Source organism: Pinus tabuliformis, chromosome 6 (assembly GCF_031772625.1).
Source record: "Pinus tabuliformis cultivar Carrire ecotype Pingquan chromosome 6, CPIR1, whole genome shotgun sequence".
Taxonomy (NCBI): Eukaryota; Viridiplantae; Streptophyta; class Pinopsida; order Pinales; family Pinaceae; genus Pinus; species Pinus tabuliformis.
In genome coordinates, this window is record NC_142292.1 from 273,533,939 (window position 1) to 273,557,537 (window position 23,599).

Here is a 23,599-nt window from a genome sequence, read left to right on the forward strand (position 1 = left end):
AAAGTTAAACCACGATCCTGCCTACATTCTCACAACATATTATATGATCAACTATAGAACTGGACAATACTTTACAGTGTACACAGAAACTAGCCTGAATTTACTTCCGCGTCAAGTTAATCAAGAGTTCTCCAGTTAGACTTTGGTGAGTAAAGAAAAGGTGTTCAATGTGTAGAATTATGTGCTTGCAGATGTGTCAGCCATTGAATTTTCTGATAATACCTGAGGAGCTCTGACTTGATAAGATATCCAGGTGGTGCCTGTCAAGAGTGGCGAGAGTGGTTGGGACTCACAGTGATAATGCTGCCCACCTCAGTTTGAATCCTAGTTAGCTTTGCTCGATATGGTTTTCTGGCTATCATATCAGGCCAGGGGAATTTTTCTTGGCAGCGGCACTATCTGATCCTTGGCAGCCAAATACAGGCAATTTCAGATTTGCCCCCTGATACTCTCAAAATTTAAAAACAATATCAAGGTAGCAATAATGACATCCACTGTCCAGAGATTTTCAATTGGATATAAGCATCAGCGGTTCCAGAGTGATCTTGCATGTTGAGATTTAAAAGGGTCAACACGAGAATCAATTAAATCAGATGTCACCCAATTTCTGAAATAGTGAATTTGAGAGAGTGTGTAAACCCAACACAAGTGCGCTGAAAAGAGAAATGCACAAGTGCGCCCAAGAGAGAAATGCCAAACAGAAATGCCCTTAGGCTTATCACACTTTGTATTATTGATCAAGAGAATCACAAGATGAGATGATAAAAATGCGAACTGAAGCTATGTTACCTCTAGTGAACTTGAGAGTGTGTGTAAACCCAAACACGAGTGCGCTGAAAAGAGAAATGCACAAGTGTGCACAAGAGAGAAATGCCAAATAAAATTGCCGTTAGGCTTATCACACACATTGTATTATTGATGAAGAAAATCACAAGATGAGATGATAAAAATGCGAACTGAAGCTATGTATTTATACACAGCTCTAGAGAAGCATACTCCCAAGAGGGGTTATAGGCTCATATATAACAAGGGCACCCACCCCAAATGGATTATTGAGCCTACAAATCAAATTTGACTAGCCCATTGAGCTAGGCCGACCAGTTGAAGTCCCACACCGAAAAGTGTTTGCCAACCAATATTGGGCCCTGCCCAAGTTCGAAACTCAGTTAACCTGCCTAGCATGGCTTGTGGGCAGTTGAACTAGGCTCAAGAGTATAGGGGCAGTGCCTCCAATTCAACACCAAGCCACATTGATAACAGGCAGCAGGCCTAATGATTCTCCTGATACAAAAGAAAAAATAAATACATAAATAAAGTTCGACTAGGTCGGCCTTAACCACAAACCTAGTATATAATAAATGAAATAAAATATCGCATTAGCCATAATTACAAGTATATAATGATACATATGAATGGATTGTGGCCACATGTATAGATTACACCAATAATTTCAATACCCGCCCGCCTTGAGATGAACAACGGACCACAAAGGGAAGTAATTTAATACAAAATTAACTAAATTTACTTCACCTCTTCACATTGAACAATGGGCCAGATCACCACTTTGAACTCCACATTTCTCCTTATTAAAGCCTTCAAGATCATCAACAACAGAGACTGAGCTCCAGATAGATTTACGTGGGAAATGTTGTAGTTCCACAAATACAATTGAGTAATGGCTCGTACTAGAGGAACTTCCTCTTGATAGTTCTCAAATGGACGAACAAGTAACTCAATTGCATCAAATTCGGCCTGAAAGCAGTGAATAATGGATTTGAACTGACAAGGGCATCCTAAATAGGTGAGAAGTCATCAACAACATGAAGACTAGATAAGCCATTGATCCTCTACAACATGAGCACTAGATGAGCCACTGATGAGAATACCCTGAAGAAGTGAAGATACATCTGCAACAAAAAGATTAGATCAGCCATCAACAGGGCCATCATTAGTGATAGGAATTTTCCAAACACTATAGGAATGCATGAGAGAGTACTCGTAAAGGTAGAGCCAGGACCAACACATAATTTGAAAAAGCAGGGGGTCCATTAAAATACGGTAGGAATCATCTAAAAGAGGACCTACATGGTGATGACAGAGCATGATCCATGGAAGTATGCCGAGATCCATCTAAAGAATTGGCTGAAAGAATTAAAGGGAGAAATACTACAAGTAGACCATGACAAGGAAACTCGTCAAAAATATCCTCTATATCCAACCGCCCTTTGAGTGGTGGGATTAAAGAGGACGTATCTCTAACAAGTTCCATTGCATCCAAAGTGCACCAGAAGTCCAAAGACAGATTTATTTCCCTTTTCATTATGAGCATAGGCCCATGCACTAGCTCCAAATATTCTAAAATGCAAGATAGAAGGTTTGTTGCCATGATATTTATCACAAGTAGAAATCCCTGTGACAGCAAAAGTAGGTGCTCTATTGATGTTATGGGTTGTGCTACCACTCCCAAGAATCAAAGCTAATCTTCTTGAAATGAAGCATGAAATGAGCCATCTCCATGATTGCCCTATTCTTCTGTTCTGCTACTCCATTTTGATGTGGAGTGTAATGTATTGGAAAATTCAAAGTGGCAGCTTATTAAATCAATTTTCCTTTACCTTAATATTTGCTTGTGAACTTAGTTAGACTTATTGTGTTCTTTATTTAGATATTTTCATCAAACAAATATCATGAACAGAAACAGCAATAACAGAGGACAAAGAAATTAGGCTCAGTCAGGGAAAAACCCCTCCAAAGTGAAAACCTGGAAAAACTCCTCTCTTCTTATCGAATCTGCTTCCAATGAGACAACAAAGACCCAATCCTAGACCAAGTCCTTCCAAGTACCAAGTCAGCCCTTCCTTGATCTAGCACTAACCAACTTCAAACTGCAACTTCAACCTCTCAGCTTCAATATTATTTCTTTGACCTGCAACTTCAGCTCTATAGCAGTTGCAGAAATCCTCATCCAGCGTCCTCTTGAGACCTTCCTAGAGCAAGACAGCTCCTTCGAAGGTCAATGAGGTCAAGACAGAGTATTCTTCCTTCCAGCAACAAGAGACTGCACTTCGTCCCACACGTGTGAGAGAGAGATAGCCAAAAACAATTATACTTCTTCTAGACCTTCGTTCTTCTTGTCTTCTTGCTTCCCAGCTATAGATCGAACTTTTTCCTTGAGATCGAACTTCTTGGTGAGTGAGTACCAAATGAGGTCAAACTGCTTTATATAGCCTTTCCAAGGGGTTGAATTCCCTCTTTTAAGCCGACTTGTACTTTTGGAGTTTCTAAGACTTTCTAGACTCAAAAATAATTATTTTTCCAATTACATTTTGCCCGAAAGGGTCTTATAAACATGATGTTGACTCCTTTGACTCATGACAATAAACCCTAAGACCTAACAAACCCTAGAAGCACAAAGAACATGTTTTTAACTTTTTACCTAGAAAACCATAAAAAATGAACATGACACCCATGATTTAAAATAATAACTTTTTATTTTCTTCTTTTGTTTGTTACATAGGATACATATTGAAATGAGTACAACAACAATTATGAAGACCAAAACTAGTTACATTTTCAACACTCTCTCTTAACTAGGGAGGTATTCATAATTGTACAACCAGTACAACATCATTCTCAAACTAAAGAGTTCTCATAAAAAGGGTCGGATTGATAAGCCAACTGTAAGCATCATCATTATAATCGGCACTGTCACCGAGGCCTAACTTGACAAGCTCTACTTCATTTGAGAGCATTATGCTAGGAGGCTTTACGTGTGATACCGCACTACCTCTACAAGGTAAATACCCCATCTAGATGTTCACAAGGTATATCCTTTTAGGACTAATCTTATCTTGGATCTCCAATCCTGAGTCCTCAAAGAATATCAGTCCTCTTGGACCACTCTTCTCTTAGATACATGTCCAATCCTTAAAGAGTGTTAGTGCCTTTCCTTTCTTAGATTTTATATCCTCAAGAAAACCACATATGCTTATCCAATCATCCACCATTCTCTCTTCATTACCTGAAGACGAGAATGCACATGTTATGTCTAACATCACTCCCTATTCCCTCTTACCTAGGGAATAGATCCTTGCTCCTATTTAAGGAGACTCCTTTACTCCCTCTCAAATCTAGAGGACATTCTAGACTTCCTTTCTATTTGGGAAGTCGACACCACAACCCTTATAGCTTGTCTTCATAAGAGTATCAGCTACCAGTTCTTCATAGCTTCTTGGCTCCAACTTTTCTTTGCATCTCATCGTATCGAGCCTACTTCCTTTCGAGGTATCATGGAGCCATCTTCTCTCTTCAATCTTGAGACAAGATCCAAGTCATTTGTCTTTTTCATCACTTTCATCTTCGACATCATAAAGGCATTGCATTGAGCATTTTCCAAACTTCACGTTGATCATAGCTTTCTCATGAAAGTGATCTCCTTTGACCTTCAGGTTATCTTCTCACACTACTACCTCTTCAATCCCAAGATGGGCATATCTTGACTTCACAGTGGTCAAGTATCATATATTGAGCTCTCCTCAACATTCTTCATACATTTCCATCCATATAGTTAACTTGCATCAATTGTCATCATGTATTCCTGCAACATCCTTCCAAGTAGCAAAATAATATGTTAACCAAATAACCAACAATAATTAAAAATAGAGTTACCTCCTCACGATGACCTCGTCTGAACATCAACATCCTTATGGTCCATCTCCACTTGAATCTTCCTTCACACATCAGAATGGCCAAGGATCGAACTTGATTACCAAGTTACAACTTTTTCTTTGAAGATTATACTGGATGTTAATTTTACATATTCTAAAGAAAGTCTTAATCTTTCATACATCCTTAAGTAAGTCAAATTATTCTTTTTAAACATCATACAATCATACTAAGCATGTTACAAGATTCTACACACATGAATCTTAACCAATATTCATTTCCAACGTATATCCTTATGCCTCTTATTCCATCATCTAGCTATATGTCTCATAATGAGCCTGCATCTTGACCCATTGCATTCCTTCATCCCTTTATCAATATTGTTTCCACATTACATAGAATGTATACTATCCTTGTCATAATGCTTCTTCCAAGAACCTTCAAAATGATGGTCCTTCCAAGATCATGATGATCCATCTAAGAAAGATGATTGCCTCTAACATAATGTTAGATAATGCCTGGATGAACAATATGCAAAATGGTCTATCTATCTACTCTTAAAGACTAGATGACTTCTACAAAGCAACTTTAATGTTAGGTAATGCTTGGATGAACAATATGCAAAATGGTCTATTTAGATACTCTTAAAGACTAGATGATTTCTACAAAACAACTTAACCAAGTAGACTCTACATATGCTACTACCACATGCTTGTCTCTATGATGCTATATAAAATCAAGTAAACAACAATGCATATTATTCTAAAGGAAAGATTAATCCTCATAAAGAACCTAACAGGCAGTGTGCCTTCTTCAATAGTAAAGATCTTTCACATCTTCCTTCTTCTGTTTCTTCTCAAGTTCTCCTATTTCCTCATCTATGTGAGCCTCACATCTTTCCTTTCTCTTGTTGTTCTGTTGGCTTGGATAGTCCCTTTTATAGTGTCCATATTCATTGCACTTAAGCATTGAAACTTCTCGAACTTTCCCTTCTTCAGCTTCTTGACTCGAGCTAGAAAGGCTTGAGATTATTCATCTTGTCCAATGTCATCTTTTACTTTAATCCTTGACTTTTCCAAAATACATTGAGCCCACAACTCATCAAAAGGAGTTGAATCTTTCTTAGAGTAGATGCTTGTTGCAAAGTTGCTCCATTCTAGTGGCAATGCATTTAATACACAGATGGTCATTTTTGAATCAGAAATTGTCTCTCCAAGTCCCTACAAGTGATCTCTTAATTGAGAGATCTTCATTAGAAAGGATGTCATGTCCTCATCCTTTGATTTATTCATCTTGTATAGTTTATTCCGCAAAGACATATTTTGTCCAAATGTACTTACAAAGTACAAGTTCACTAGCTTGTCATACATAACCTTGGAAGTTTTCAAGTTTGCAACAAATGGAACAAGAGGATCTTTAATGGACTCAACTATGATCCTTTGTGCCTTTACTTCCCCTTCCTTGTATTTTGCTAGTTCTTGAGTCTTGTCCTTCTTAGGTTCCGTGATTTCCCTAGTATTCCATTACCTCATGCTCTATAAGTGACAGGTCAATCCTTTTCTTCCATGCTAGGTAATTTGATGCTCCAACAAGTTTGTTGCTCTCCTTGCATAAAGAACCCATATGACCTGTAGATTCAAACAGAGTAATAATGAGATACTTGCTTGATAACCAAGATTCTCCTCTTCCTTGATGATGTCTTCAACCTTTCTTGATGCCCTCAAGATCTTTGAAGAAACTTCAATAATGTCCTTGAAAGATGTTTCCTAGGATTCCTCCAACAACAACTTTCAAGAGTGATGAATGATACCAAGATCCTTTTGATGCTTCCTTCAAAGATGCCTTTCAATGAGCCTTTAAATAGATCTCCTTCTCTCAAGAGACAACCTTTCTTGTAGTCTTCCTCTCAAGCCTTCCTTTGATGAGAGCTTGATGTAGTCTTGATCTTCTTCAATGTAGAAACCCTCCTTCCAGATCAATAGGTCTTCTACTTCTTTTCTTCCACAAATGATTCCCCTTGACAAGCAAACCCTTCTTTGTGTCCACAAGATGATCCTTCCAATTGCCTTCTTGTTCACCTTAGCTCTGATACCATGTTGGAAAATTCAAAGTGGCAACTTATTAAATCAATTTTCCTTTAACTTAATATTTGCTTGTGAACTTAGTTAGTCTTCTTGTGTTCTTTATTTAGATATTTTCATCAAACAAATATCAAGAACATAAACATCAATAACAGAGTACACAGAAATTAGGCTCTCAACTAGAGCAAAACCCCTTCAAGGAGAAAACCCGGGAAAACTCCTCTTCTTATAGTATCTGCTTCCAATTAGACCAAAAAAACCTAATCCTAGACCAAGTCCTTCTCCAACTACCAAGCCAGCCCTTCCTTTGAATTCTTCCTTGATCTAGCACCAACCAGCTTCAAACTGCAACTTCGACCTCCCAGCTTCAATACTACTTCTTCAACCTACAACTTCAGCCATGCAGCAATTGTGGAAACCCTAATCCAACATCCTCTTGAGACCTTCCTCGAGCAAGACAGCTCCTCCCAAGGTCAATGAGGTCAAGACAGAGTATTCTTCCTTCCAACAACAAGAGACTGCACTTCGCCCTACTGTAACTCGGATCTGCGATTTTGGCCTCCTTTGTAGCTACAGAAACCCTAGACTTTTGCATGTACGAGAGAGAGAGAGAGCCCAAAAACAAGTCTGCTTCTTCTTTTAGACCTTCGCTCTTCTTGTCTCCATGTTTCCCAACTATAGATCGAACTTTTTACTTCAGATCAAACTTCTTGGTGAGTGAGTACCAAATGAGGTCGAATTGCTCCTTTATATAGCCTTTCTAAGGCATCGAATTCCCTCCTTTAGGTCGACTTGTACTTTTGGAGTTTCCAGGACTTTCTAGACTCGAAAATAATTCTTTTTCCAATTGCATTTTGCCTTAAAGGATCTTATAAACATGATGTTGACTCCTTTGACTCATGACAATAAATCCTAAGACCCGACAAACCCTAGAAGCACGAAGAACATGCTTTTACCTAGAAGACCATCAAAAATGAGCATGAAACCCATGCTTTAAAATAATAACATTTTCTTTTCTTCTTTTGTTTTTTACATAGGATACATATTGAAATGAGTACAACAACAATTATGAAGACCGAAACTAGTTACATTTTCAATATAATGAACAATGCTTTTCCAAGAGATACCCTAAAATTTGAGAAATGATTAGAAAGCATTGCTAAATATATTCACCACCACCATCAATCTTGAACTTCTTGATCTTCTTGTTGCTTCATGTTGGAAAATGCAAAGTGGCAACTATTTAAATCTTATTTTCCTGTTACCTTAATACTTGCTTGTGAACTTAGTTATTCTTCTTGTGTTCTTTAGTTAGATCTTTTCATCAAACAAATATCAAGAATGAAACAACAATGGAAGACACAGAAATTAGGCTCTCAGCCAGGGCAAAACCCCTCCAAGGGGGAAAACCTGGTAAACTCTTCTCATCTTATAGAATCTACTTCAAAATGAGACACAAAAACCCAAACCCTAGACCAAGTCTTTGTCCAAGTACTAAGTCAACCCTCCAACAAGTCTTTTCCTTATTCCGCATCAACCAGCTTCAAACTGCAACTTCAACCTTGCAATTTTGGCCTTGCATCTTCTAATGAAACCCTAATTTTGCCTCTTCCTGAGACCTTCCTAAAGCAAGACATCTCTTCCCAAGGTCAACAAGGTCACGGTAGGGTATTCTTTGTGGATGAGTAAGTGCCAAATGCAGTCGAACTACTCCTTTATATAGCCTTCTCAAGGGGTTGAATTCCCTCCTTTAGGCCGACTTGTAATTGTTAGGGCCGACTGTTACTTTTGGAGTTTTCCCAGACTTTCTATACTCGAAATAATTCTTTTTTTAACAATTACAATTTTCCCGAAAAGGTCTTATAAACATGATGTTGACTCCTTTGACTCCTGACAATAAATCCTAAGACCTAACAAATCCTAGAAGCATGAAGAACATGCTTTTACCTAGAACACCATCAATAAAGAGCATGAAACCCATGCTTTAATAATAATAACTTTTTCTTTTCTTCTCTTGTTTGTCACATAGGATACATATTGCAATAAGTACAACAATTATGAAGATCGAAACTACTTACATTTTCAACACTCCCTCTTAACTAGGGAGGTACTCATAATTGTACAAACAATACAACATCATTCTCAAATTGAAGAGTTCTCATAAGAAGAGTCGAATTGATAAGCCATAATGTAAGAATCATCATCATGACCAGCATTGTCTCTGAGGCCGAACTAGACAAGCTCTACTTCATTCAAGACAATGTTTTTAAAACCGGAACCGGTGACCGAACCGGTCCACCTAATGACCGGTTTACCGACCGGAACCGATCTAACCGGCACTGGTTTGGTCTAAACAAACTGGTTTTAAAAAAATACATTAAATAATTAATTTTTAATGAAACAAAACTATTTTTATGATGTAAAACCATGATTCCAAGCCAATAGAGACAAAAAATGCAAAGTTTGCTCATTTATATACCATGTAAAGATGAATATATCAAAATGGCACCGAGTGCAATACATATCATCGACAAAATAGCAAAATACATAAGAAATGAGGCTCTAAATGGCCTATAAAGTCCAAAAACAATGTTGCAAGCTATGAGGCCATTGGCCTACTACAAGTCTACAGTGTACACATGATCAATCATCAAGTTCATCACCACTACTAGACACAGGATCATCATCAAGAGCTACATAGACATCATCTGGTTTAGAGTCTGAGGATGCCTCAACCTGATCTGCAACCTCAGTATCAATGCCACCAATGACAATAGAAGTGGACCTAATGGAAGCATGAGTTTGTCGACCTGCATGACTAGTGCCTTCCATTGGTTCTTTGCCTTTCCTTGATGCCGCTACTGATCCTGGTTCTGATGCCACCACATAATCTGCTTCATCCCCCGCTAAAGCCATGTCGATATCAAAATCAGCCTCAAACACAGGTTCTTCAGTCTCCTCCACCCATTCTGATGTTGGATCAATATCATCCAACACAATGGGATCTAGATCAGGAGTTTTGCTCATCATTTGGAGCTCTGATTGCATTTATTGTTTACCCCCAAACCATGAAATCCTGAAAACCATTAAGTCTGCTGAATTTTGAGTGAAATCTAAAATTATAGTTTCTCCATATGAAATCCAATGAGGTCGAAACCACTCTCAAACATCCTGAGTCATTTCATGGTAATGTTAAAAATTTAAGTAAAAGGATGAAAATGAAAATTAAAGGAAATGTCACTTTTACTTTAAGAATTTAACATTATCATTAATTGCCAACATTGTTAGGGTTGAAACACCCTTAGTTCCCCCCCAAAACCCCTAAAACACAGTCAGAAATATGATTTTTTAACTTTACGGTGGGTGTGCCTAAAACCGGCCGGTTTAGGACGGAACCGGCCGGTTTGATACAAACACCCTTAGTTCCCCCCAAAACCCCTAAAACACAATCAGAAATATGATTTTTTAACTTTACGGTGGGTGTGCCTAAAACCGGCCGGTTTAGGACGGAACCGGCCGGTTTGATACAAACCGGCCAGTTCCGTCCTAAACCGGCCGATTTTCACCGGTTAGGGCTAAAAAATGGCGAAATGCCCTGTCCAACTGGGTTTTTTGGCCGGTTCCGACCGGCAGCCTTGCTAACCGACCGGTTTGACCGGTAACCGGTTTTTAAAAACGGTTTTTAAAACACTGATTCAAGAGCATTATGTTGGGAGGCTTTATGCGTGATACTGCACTACCTCTACAAGGCACATACCCCATCCGAATGTCCACAAGGTATGTCCTTTTAGGACTATTATTATCTTGGATATCCGAACCTGAGTCCTCAAAGAATATCGGTCCTCTTCAACCACTCTTCCCTTGAATGCCTATCCCATTCTCAAAGAGTGTCGGTACCTTTCCTTTCTTAGATGCTATATCCTCAAGGAAACCACATATGCTTATCCAATCCTCCGCCATTCTCTCTTCATCACCTAAAGAAGAGAATGCACATGTGATGTCAACATCACTCCTCAATAGGAGAGGACATCCCTATTCTCCCATGTTATTAGAGAATAGATCCTTGCTCCTATTCAAGCAGACTCCTTTGCTACCTCTCAGATCTAGAAAAGTTTCCAGCTACTTGATCTCCATAGCTACATGGCTCCCTCTTTCTTCTGTATTTCTTGCATTGAGCTTGCTTCCTTTCAAGGTATCATGAAGCCATCTCCACTCTTCGTTCTTGTGACAAGATCCAAGGCATTTTTCTTGTTCATCACTTTAATCTTCGACATGAAGCCATTGCATTGAGCCTTTTCAAACCTCAAGTTGATCACAGCTTCCTCATAAAAGTGGTCTTCTTTGACCTTAAGGTTATCTTCTCACACAGTTACCTTTCAATCCCAAGATGGCACATCTTGAATTCATAGTTGCCAGGTACCATATATTGAGCTTTCCTCAACATTCTTCATACATTTCCTATGCATACATTTGAGTTTGCCTCAACTGTCATCATGTATTCCTGCAACATTCTTCCAAGTAGCAAAAATAACATGTTAACAAGATAACTAACAATTAAAATCAAACTTACCTCATCATGGTAACCTTCTCGTACCATCAACATCCTCATCAACCATCTCCACTTGAAAACTTCCTTCATGCATCATAGTACCCAAGGATTGAACTTGATTACCAAGTTCGAACTTATCTTCCAAAGACTACACTGGATGTCAATCATTATTTTACATATTCTAGAGAAAGTCTTAATCTTTATCCATATACTTAAGCATATAATATATTCTATGAACAACTTTCTTTTCACAAGATTCTATACATATGAATCTTATCCAAAGTTTTACATTCAGCATGCATTCCTATGTTGTCACCAGATCATCTAGCTATCTATCCTAAAGTGAACTTGCAACCTAACCCATTGCATTCTTTCATCCCTTTAACAGTATTGATTCCACATTACATGGAATGTTTACTAACCTTGTCATGATGCTTTTCCCAAGGACCTTCCAAAATGATGGTCCTTCCTGAATCATGATGATTCAACTAAGCAGGATGACAACTTCTAACATAATGTTAGATAATAATTGGATGAACATTATGCAAGAATAGTCTATCTATCCATCTATCTAGATGATCCCTACAAAGCAACTTAATCATGTAAATTCTATACATGTTACTATCATATGCTTCTCTTTATGATGTTATACTAAACATCCTATATAAAGAACCTGCCAAACAAAGTGCCTTCTTTAATAGTAAAGATCTTTCACTTCTTCCTTCTTCGACTTCTTCTCAAGTTCTCCCACTACCTCGGCTACATGAGCTTCACTTCTTTCCTTTCTCTTGTTGGTTTGTTGGCTTGGATAGTCCCTCTTAAAGTCCAAACTCATTGCACTTAAAGCACTGAACCTTGGACATGTCTTTCTTCTTTGGGCTTTCCAAACTTTCCCTTCTTCAGCGTCTTGACTCGGGTTAGAAATGCTTGAGACTGCTCATTTGATCCTTGATCCTTGATTCTTCCAGAATGCATTAAGCCCACAACTCATCAAAGGGAGTTGAATCTTTCTTGGAGCAGATGCTTGTTACAAAGCTTGATCCTTGATTCTAGTGGCAATGCATTTAGTACATTTTACCGCTCAAACTAGTAGGGATCTGATTTAAAGCCATCCCAAAAAAATTCCTTCTTAACCCTGTGGTAAGTTTTTAAAAATTCTAAGTGCCCTCCTAAGGGAGAAGTGTGCAATTCCATAGAAATCTTTTGTTTGAGTTGGGAATTCTTACATAAGTATAAGCGATCTTTGTACTAATGAATCATTTTTCCAGCTAAATGTATCAGATGTACTGGGATCTTGTTGTAACTTTTGAATGAATGCCCACATTTCTTTGTCATTCTTCCATTCATCTCTTGCTTCATTTATCCAATCTGGTTGGATAATAGAAATGGCGCACAACAATGCTTCCACATCCTCATCCTTTCTTGAGAGTGCATCTGCCACAACATTTTGCTTCCCCTTTTTGTAGATCATTTCAAAGTCATAACCCAACATCTTTGTGACCCATTTTTGTTGCTCTTCAGAGGATAATCTCTGTTCTAAAAAATATTTAAGACTATCATGATCTGTGTTTACCTTGAAGTGTCTTCCCATTAGTTAGGGTTGTCATTTCTTAAGTGCATGTAGTATTGCCAACATTTCCTTCTCATAAATAGATTTGTGTAAATACTTTCCTTTCATTGGACGACTTTCGAAAGCAATGGATCTTTCATCTTGCATTAAAACAACACCAATTCCATTTCCTAAAGCATCACATTCCACAATAAAGGTTTTTGTGAAGTCCGATGTAGCTAAGACCGGTGCTTGGCACATTCCCTCTTTAAGATGTTCGACAGTGTTTATTGCTTTGGAGTCCATGAAAATGCATCTTTCTTCAATAATGTTGTTAGAGGTGCTGCTATTCTCCCATAATTCTTAACAAACTTGCGATAATACGTTGTCAACCCGAGAAATCCTCGCAGATGCTTTATGGATATGGGGATTTTCCATTCCCTAATGACTTTAATTTTGCTAGGGTCTACCTTAACACCTTCATGAGATATAATATGACCCAGATATTCCACCTCTTGTACTCCAAAAAAACATTTGAAGCTTTTTGCATATAATTGTTTCTCCTCCAATAGTTTGAGCACCCTGTCAACATGTTGAACATGATCCTTCCGAGACTTGTTGTAGATTAGTATATCATAAAAAAATACTAACACAAATTTTCTAAGGAGGGGTTTCAAAATGGAATTCATCAAACCTTGAAATGTTGAAGGTGCATTGGTAAAGCCAAAAGGCATGACCAAAAATTCATAATGACCCTCATGAGTTCTAAATGCTCTTTTCGGAATGTCTTCAATCTTCATTCTGATTTGATGATATATCCTGAATGAAGATCCAACTCGGTGAAGTAAATTGATCCATGCAATTCATCCAATAATTCATCAATGGCAGGAATGGGAAATTTCTCTTTAATAGTGAGCTTGTTGAGCTCCCATCAATGACGGGAATGGGAAATTTATCTTTAATAGTGAGCTTGTTGAGCTCCCTATAATCCGAACACATGCGCCATGATCCATCCTTCTTGTGCACCAATACTACTGGAGCAGAGAAAGAACTTTGACTAGGTTGAATTATACCAACCTCTAGCATTTATCCAACCATACATTCAATTTCACTCTTTTGGGCATAGGGATATCTGTACGGCCTGATGTTTGGAGGAACACTTCCTGGAATCAAATGAATAGCATGATCATGATCACGAATAGGTGGGAGGCCTTTGGGAGTCTCAAATACCTTGGAATGATTGTCCAAGACTTTTTGGAGATCTGGAGAAATAGATGATTTCGATGTGGGAACCTCTAGCGAACATAATTGTGCAATTACGCCTCGTTGTTCCTTCTTTAGAAGCTTTGTCATACCGTTAGAGCTGATTATCTTTCCCGGTTTCCCTGCAATACCCTTTAATTCAACTTCCTTTCCTTCCGCACAAAATTTCATGAAAAGTTCTTGAAAATTAAAAGCTATTGTACCCAAGGATTGTAGCCATTGGACTCCTAGTACAACATCAGCACCACCCATTGGAATGGAAAGAATTAGGCTATCCAATACATATTCTCCCATGGATAGCTTGATATTATGGCACTTTCGAGAGCAATTTATGGTTCCTCCACTTGCAAACATCACTTGACACTCTAGTACTGGATATAGGAAGCAATCCAATCCCTTGGTTATCTTACAATGAATAAAATTATGTGTACTTCCCGAATCAATCAACACTACCTTTTTATTCGTGATATGTCCTTCTCTCTTGATAGTTTGAGGAGTGGTAATTCTAGCCAATGCATTACAAGATATGGTTGGACTCATTTCTTCTTTATCTAGGGTTTGTTCCTGGAGCATATCCTCTTCTTTTGACATTTCTTGTTCCTTTTCTTCCTCCCCTTCACAATCTATGTAGAATAATTTCTTCTCAGCACACTTATGACCTTTAGTGTATTTGCTATCACAACTGTAACAAAGCCCTTTTGCTCTTTTTTTCTTCCAATTGTTGTGGTGTCACCCTTGCAGGTTGTGGAAGGCTAGGGGCAACAACACTTCCATCTTTATAGTTGTGAGTGGTAGGCTTCCTAGTAGGCATAATTTTGCTTTCCATTTTTCTTACTAACCTGAATGCCTTCTCCAATGAATCAAGTTCTCAAAGGCGAACCTCATGTTGGATATTATCCTTTAAAGTCCCTATGAACACATCCATCCTACGCTCCTTTGGAATATCTTTTACCCTTATGTTCAATTTTTGGAAGTCCTCAATGTGCTCCATCATTGAACCCTTTTGTTTGAGATTTATCAATTGGCTAAAAAAGGTGTTTTTTTTGTATCCTCATAATGTGTTATCATTTCTTCCATAAAAATTGCCCAAGTGACAATTTGTTTACGACAGAAAAGCCATCGATACCATACAAACTGATTTGGTTCCAAATATAAAGTTGCAATACGTACCTTTTGTGTGTTTTGCACATTATGGAAATCGAAAAATTGCTCCATCTGTAGTATCCATGTTCCGGTATCTTTGCCATCAAACTTTCTCATATCGATTTTTGAAACATGGTGGTTCTTCAATCCAACATTAGAGTCAATGAAATCATGATTAACATTTCTTTTGTTCTCATCATGAGTTTCCTTTACTAACCTTTCACCATTAGTAACCATTTCTTGTAGCAACTTATTCAAATTTATCTTCAATTCTTCCATCTTAGCGTCCATGCCATTCATCTTAGCTTCCACGCCATTCATCTTCGCTTCAATTACCTTTTGTGAGAGTGAAATTTGTTGTACTTGGTCTTGTAATTTTGATATATCCGGCTGCATTTCTTCCTCTTCTTCACAAGTCATGCTAAAGCTTTCAGGTTGCTTACTAGGTGGCATCAATTAATGCTAATAATTCTTCACTATTCCCTTTGAATTCCTTCAAACTAATTTTTCAAACCAATCTTATGCAAAATTTAAAAAAAACTACACACCTTTTTTTCACTTTGTAAGAGCTCGATATTGAATCTGTTGTATCTTTGTAACTGCGGATCTCAAATATCTAAAATCGTGTCCTACAGTAGCCCTTTCAGTCCTCTTTCTAACCTCGCAAGTCTAATCAAGATTGGATTCTCCAAGGAAGAGTTATGCCAAATCTCCCACAGTGACATGATTATAGACTAGTTCAGTAGAGCAAACTTGTACGAAGTGCCACGTGTCACTGTTCGACCTTAGTACCTGAAACTAATATACAGAAAACCACAGGCCGTCCTCTTTCTGAAACTTCTTATGAAATTTCAATTTGATGCTCAGAACAAAAGTTATGACGATTTTCCCCAAGTCACCTGTTTGGAATGTAATTCAGGAGTCTGCAAAAACCCTAACTTCCTCAAATCATATCTCCAAAAATATAGCGAAACAAGCTCTGAAATTTGGACCCGAAGTTCAAAACGATTTCGACTCAAATGGGTTTTTTTTTAATTTCTGAAACGTCGCAGAAAACAAAAAAAAACAAAAAAAACAAAAATAAAAATAAAAAATAAAAAATTATAGCGAAAATGCCACAATGACCTGTTTGGAGCAGCGAAACCCTAGAATCCAAAGCTCTGATACCAAATGTTATGAAACCAGCTCACAAAAAGATAGAAACGATAGATCAACGCCTTAGAATTCAGCCTCTTCGATGGAGCAACCTCCTTTACATTACCCAAATGAACAATTCTTGAATGATACAAATGACTAAACCTCCCTTCTATATATAGGAGTTTAAGGGGTCACAATATAATCAAGCTGACATAACAGAATAACATAAGGGCACAACAATAACAATAGTGGGTTTCTATGGGGCACACTAATAACAATATGGGGACAATAGGGGCACAATAATAACAATAAGGGCTACAATGACAATAGTAATGGGGAATCACTAATATTATAAGGATCTAACAATCCTAAAGGGCAACTACTAGGTCAAAGGAAACAATGGAGCGATAGCCCACTATCACATTAGCTAAGGCTCCCTACTCTTTATGGACTTTCACTGATGCGAGGAGACTTGGTATAAAGAGGAATCACTATATGAATAGGTTAATAAGAGGACGAGGAGTGATTCCCAAGGCCTATTCACAAGAGAGACTTAATTATATGGCTTTCTTGCTTAAGAAGCAAGGTGATAGGCTCTCTAGGAAGGGGTAGGACTCTTAAGGTTAGGATTTGGTAATGTATCTTGAAAAGATGATTCCTAAGCCTAGAAACCCTTATGGAGACTTAGTCTTTGTGTGATCTTTGTGGAGTCGGAGTTATAAAGTTGCAAGACCAAGTGGACCCAAAATTAGGTCAAGGAGGTGGAATTGATCACTCAAAAATGGGCTTGACCTAATTGTGGAAGATAAGAGGACCAATGGACAAATCGTCTTATAATAGAATGCAATGATCCAAATGAGGTCACTAGCCAAGGGAAACCTAGGGCAAGAGACGATTCTTGGGCTAGGGCTTGCAATATCTCGAGATCCCACTGTCGGAATTTTGTGAAATTTGGAGAGCCTCTAGAAAAAACCCTAGCGCAGTAGATGACGAGAGATCACGGGCTTTTGATGGCTAAAACATGAGATAATTGATGCCCTAGGTGACCTATGGAGGCTAGGCCTAGAGAGAGAAGGAGAGGTGAGAGAAATAAGCTTTGAAAGTGACCACCTATGGAGGATTAGTGCCTTGTCCTTTGGGAGAGATGGAGTCAAGGAGATTTTAATGTTCAGAAACAATTCACCCTTTCAAGGAGACCTTCAAACAACTTCGCATGGCATTAGGGCATGAGAGGCGCTACTTCAAGTGCTTTATACTTCGATTTGCAGTAATTGATTACTTATCGAGATGTATTTAGCACAAATTATCTCTAAGAACATTCACCCATTCATACATGGCCCATGACATGATGCAACGCTATAAAAGATCACAATTTCCACCAATTCGTATAGAAAAACAGTAAATTTCAGACTTGTATAGTGAAAATCCTAGCAACATTCATGTGACAAAAGTAAATAACAAGAATAAGCATGAAAAGAGCACTTACATGTACAAAAGAGTATATTGAATCATCAAATTATGCCAATAATGAAGCTCCAAGACGAGAAAGAGATCCAAACATCAAAATTCATCTATATCATCCAAACTTGTCCTCTAAAAGGGATAGCGAAAATCTCACAAGAGTTAATAGCCCAATCCAAGTGATTATGATCAGAAGGAATCATCTCACTTTTATTTATATAATCACTAAGGAGTTTGATTTGCCTAATATGGCCTAGTTGAGCCCCAAATAATAAAATAATGTGCAATAATACATCCCATGTGATGATGATCAAAATGAATCATGTCACTTTTATTTATATAATCACTAAGGAGTTCGATTTTCCTAATATGGCCTAATTGAGCCCCAAATAATAAAATAATGTGCAATAACAACATCTCTTAGTGACAAGCCCACCAAGATAGCTCAATAATACAATAATAAGCCTCTCAAGAGGGTCGAATGATCAATAAAGTGAATTGTTGGGCCTTTGAGGAGGCCTAATGAAGTCCAAAGGGTTGGCCTAATGATGTGAAACTGGACTCCCAACATAGTGGACAAGGGGTTGGCCCCTTGTTTTCCAAGAAAGAACCTTGGTGCCCCCAACTAGGTGTGGGGGCACAAGGACATCCTCATGGGTCTCCAAGTGGATCAAAAATGTGTGTAGATCATCTGTAAGGGCTAGGATGATGATGTAAGCCCTCCCTTTGTAGCGAGAGACATCCTCTGGATCCTGGAACATCTACCAAGTGTATGGTGCAAGTGTGGGGCCGACTGGGCATAGCGAATCAGGTGCATCATCCTCATATAAAAGGTGGAACGCGAGCAATCAATGGGTGGTGTTGGGGATCCACGAAGTAATCTCTGTTATGATGGAGGCACATGGCTCTCAATGCTCACCCTACAAGTGCCCATGTGGCCCTCTAGAGGGCTACATACCCGTATAGAGAGACCAAGCCCCGAATGGAGACCCACCTGCAATCCTACATAAGATTCAATGAGTCCCCTTGCCCTCCAATACAATGAATCATTAGCATAATCAAGTAAAAGAGTTTAAAAATCATGGAAGCAATGGGGCATTTCATGGCGGCATTCCCTTCCATAGTGGCCTTTGGCATGTACAAGTGTCTCCAAGCTCAATAAGGGGGTTATCCAAGGATCCTATTAGGTGCTTTCTTCCTTTAAAGGGGGTGACATGTTCATGGTACGTCCTTCAAGTGGTAGGTGGCAAATGATAAAGTGGTGGAACAGAGTGGAGATCAAGGAAATCATCTAGATCACATGTTCTGGTACAAGGGTAGCAATAATAAGGGAAGCCCACACCTGGGTATATGAATGTGGGAGGGAGAAAATCGCGATACATGAGTTACATCGGCCTTTGTTTTTCCACCCTTCTTCATATGCCTTTTGCCTTTGATTGAATTTTCTTCGTAACTGCTCGGGGTTCTAGGGCAGGGTTGCGGGGGAGCGCCCCCCTCCCCCACGAACCTACTCCCAATTTGCGCTTTGCTCAGGAGCACGTTCCCTAGTTTTTAGGAAGCAATTAGGGATGCTCCCTAGTCTTTTTTGCAAAAAAAAATTGCAGTGACATTCCAAATGGAATTTTTTTTCAAAGAAACAAATAATTTTTGAGTGAGGCGGCCTAATGATCAAGCCTATGGCCCTAGTATTGATATGAGATTCATGGTAATGTTAAATTCTTAAACATTACCATGAAATGACTCGGGATGTTTGAGAGTGGTTCCGACCTCATTGGATTTCATATGGAGAAAGTAGAATTTTAGATCTCATTCAAAATCCAGCAAACTTATCAGTTTTTCAATATTTCTGGATTGGGGGGATTGCAATGTTTCCATTGGATTTTGTCATGTATTAGGGTATGGAACTCGTATTTAATCAAGACCACCAATCCCTTTATGTACCTTGATGTTAGTGACATTGGTTGTCGAACTCCTCTATCATGACCCTACTAAAAATGTACCCATCACTCAAACAAAATCTTGAGTTGACATGCTATGTTTTTTCTATCTTATGTTAATGCTTAGAGGGTGATATTAATGACAAAGATCCCTATACAGATCCAGAGGTAATGACAAAGATACCTCTAGATATTAATGCTTAGAGGGTCACATAATGACAAAGATCTTGATTTTCCAACAAGACTAAAAAATTAGACATTTCTCGTGGCGGCAAGAGGCCCAAGCATTAGCAATAGATAATAGATTTACTTGTCTTTTCTAGTTTCTAGTAGTTTTTATAGTTGTTGACCCTTTCATATTTATTATGATAATTTTTGTAAACAATATATGACAATTTAAGTTTGAAGTTTGAAGTTGGCAATTATAACTCATTGGTAATGAAATATGAATATGACGTTGCGTGAAAGTTGGAAGTTGTTTCATTTCATTTCATTTTAGAACATTTCATTTCATGTTGGGCATTATTTGTTGTAACGGTTACACTTAGCTTACAAGTACAACTTTGGTGATCAAAGATGATAAATGTTATATATTGAATCTTGAAAGCTTTAAACTTTAAGATTGATGAATCATGAGATTCAATATGTTGTATGTTACTATGTTACTAACTTGTGGATGTGGTTGATGAAGATTATAACTTCTAGATGATTCTTGTTATATGGTTCAATTTGTGTTTTTAATGCTTTTTATATCTAATTCATCATTCTACATGCTTTTGTTGACATATATGCATCAAAATATAAAAAATATAAAATATATATATATATATATATCGCTCCCAAACCAGAAGCTTATGAAAATGTCGCTCTCGCTCCCGCTCCCTGTTTTCGCTCCCCCTCCCAAGTAACCTTGCTCCAGTGGATGAGAGCATGTTGTGTAATATATAGCCATGGACACCCCCTTAAGGTGGGGCAATTTATTGCCCACTAGAGGTTGGGACAATCATGGGTTCCTTAACGATGGAGGGGGCTCATCTAGGGCCCATAGGAACTAGGGTGATGGCCATGGAAAAGGGGTACAGTTCATGTTGTGGTTTTTGCCCACGTGCTAAATTTATATGTCCCAACCATCTTTTGCATTTTGTGGTACATTTCCTATTGAAAGTGGCCAAACTATGCTTTTTCATTGCATCAACCTTCGAGCATCGTTCCAGGCCCGACCCAAGGTGTGGACAATGGGATGGTGAGGTTAAACTTATGTGGACCCAGTTGATACATGTGGACCTAGATAGGAAAAATGATGAATGGGGTCCAAATGAGCGGAAAGGGGCAATGTATATGGTGTTGGGAAGTGGGACCACACAGGGTTTCTCATGTATTGCCAACTCTAAAGCTAGCGGTCAGTAAAGGAGATCTCACAGGACTGGGATACAAGGTTAAACACCAAATCAAGCAGGGAAGACAAAAGCACAAACCTAGCCCACTCTTTCTGTCGAATCCCCACACCAATCCATGCCCCAAAGTGTCCATGAAAAGTAAACAAAATTATTTAACTAAAATGATAGGTCATACCTTTGGGGTCGACAGGCCAACCTTCAAACATACATTAATAATAGATGGGCAAGGGACCACATGGTTGGCTCAGGTGGCGGAGAAAATGGCACATCGAGCTATCTAGTGGCTGCAAAGGATTGCTAGCTACCAGTTGAGGGCCATCTAGGAGAAAACTTTTCTCCTATATACACTACCCACAAGTGGTGGGTAATAGTACACAAATGGTTACTTCCGAATCAGAAATTGTTTCTCCAAGTCCTTGCAAATGGTCTCTTAGCTAAGAGACTTTAATGAAAAAGGATGCCATATCCTCATCCTTTGATTTCTTCATTCTATATAACTTATTCCACAAAGACATATTTTGTCCTGATGTACTTATAGAGTACAAGTTCACTAGATTGTCATACATAGCCTTGGAAGTTTTCAAGTTTGCAACAAATGGAAGAAGAGAATCTTTAATGGATTCAACTATGATCCTTTGAGCCCTTACTTCCCCTTTCTTATACTTTGCTAGTTCTTGTGTCTTGTCTTTGCTAGGTTCAGTAATTTCCCCAGTAACATACTCCATTACTTCTTGTTTTGTGAGTATCAAGTCAACCCTTTTCTTCCATGCTAGATAATTTGATGCTCCAACGAGCTTATTGCTCTCCTTGTAGAAAGAACCCATATGACCTGTAGATTCAAACATGATGTAATAATATGATACTTACTTGATAACCAAGATTCTCCTTGACAATGTCTCCAACCTTCTTGGTGCCTTTAAGACCTTTGAAGAGACTTCCTTGGAAGATGTTCCCTAGAATTCCAACAACAGCTTCCAAGAGTGAGGGTTGAAACGTCCCAACTTCGTGAAGGAGTCGACTTGTGAGTATTAAAGCCGACCATTGACTAGTGTACTCCATTTACTGTGATATGTATTCATCGTATTATGTACTTATGGCTAAGGTATTTGGGGTTTCATTATCTTAGGAATAAAGAATATAATAATTTAGGACATTAAGGATTGGGGTTAGGATTAAAGCTAAAGTTAGATTTTGCTTTAGGATTTTTCAATGATTATAAAATTTAAAAATTAGGATCGAGTAAATAGGGATATGGGATAGATTTAGGGTTTTGACAAAGTTAGGGTTAGGGTTAATCTTGACATAATGGTTCTAGGGTTAGGACCAGGGTTGCAGGAATCGCCCCCCCCCCGGAGGATCCAAACCCGGAACCGCGGATCGGAGCGAACCGTCCCGGAATCCAATTTGGAAGCGCGATTCGGAGGAGGAGGTGGCGCGGTTCCGGAATTTAAATGCGATTCCTGCCTTTTGGGTTGCGGCCACCCCGGAACCGCGGATCGGAGGGCGGTTCGGGCACGGGGTGGCGCCACGCTTCCGGCCCGGAACCGCACGCCACCCAGGCGATTCCGGAAGCAACCCCGCGGCCTCCTTTTTTTTAATTTATTTTTTTTAAATTTGTTTTAATATGTGACTTAACTAGCATGAGGGGGTGGGTTAGGTTAGTTTAGGGTGAGTCTAGGGTGACTTTAGAAAAGAATAAAGCCCCCATTCTCTTCTCATTTTCTCACTTTGAGTTTATGAGAGTTGGAGAAGAGAAGAGAGGAGAGGAGAAGAGAAGAGAGGAAAGGAGAGGAGAAGAGAGGAGAGCTTGGAGGAGTGAAGAAGGAGGAGCTAGGAGAAGGAGGAGGAGCTTGGAGCAAGAGCTTGGAGGACTTCATCTACAAGAGCTAAAGAGGTAAGTTCAAACCCCAAACTCCCTTGTTTTTTTGAAAAAAAAATTGTATTTTTCTCCTCCCTCTCCTACTCTTTCCCATTGTTTCTACTTGCTCCTTTATTTACAGGTTGTCCACCACCTATATCCATATTCCAAGATGGTGTTCTTTTGGCTTCTATGTATCATTCCACTCTTGGTTTTAATGATGGCAAGGGTGAGGAATAGAGGGGAAGAGGAAGGGGATGAACTTGGTCCTAATAGTAGTGACCCAATGTATGATGAGGAGGAAGGGTTTGAAGAGGAAGGGGATGAACTTGAAGAGGACACTGAAGCACAAGATGGGAAAGGTACATCAAATCCCTTGTGGAACTATGTGACCAAACTTGAAGGGGGAAAGGGTGGTGGATCTTACAAATGGATGTGCCCTCATGATTGTCATGGAGGAAAACCATATACGGGTTCATATACCCGTCTGAGGAGGCATTTTTGTGGGGTGCTAGAGAGTGATGAAAAAAAGGGTTCTGTGGGGGTAGCCATTTGCCCA

General features: G+C 38.8%; 1 protein-coding gene across 2 annotated transcripts in view; it reads right to left on the reverse strand.

Annotated features, from left to right (window-relative positions):
• LOC149258420 (upstream activation factor subunit UAF30-like) overlaps positions 1-23,599 on the reverse strand; it is a 56,980-nt gene that overhangs the window by 861 nt on the left and 32,520 nt on the right. The gene's annotated exons all lie outside the window — the stretch shown is intronic.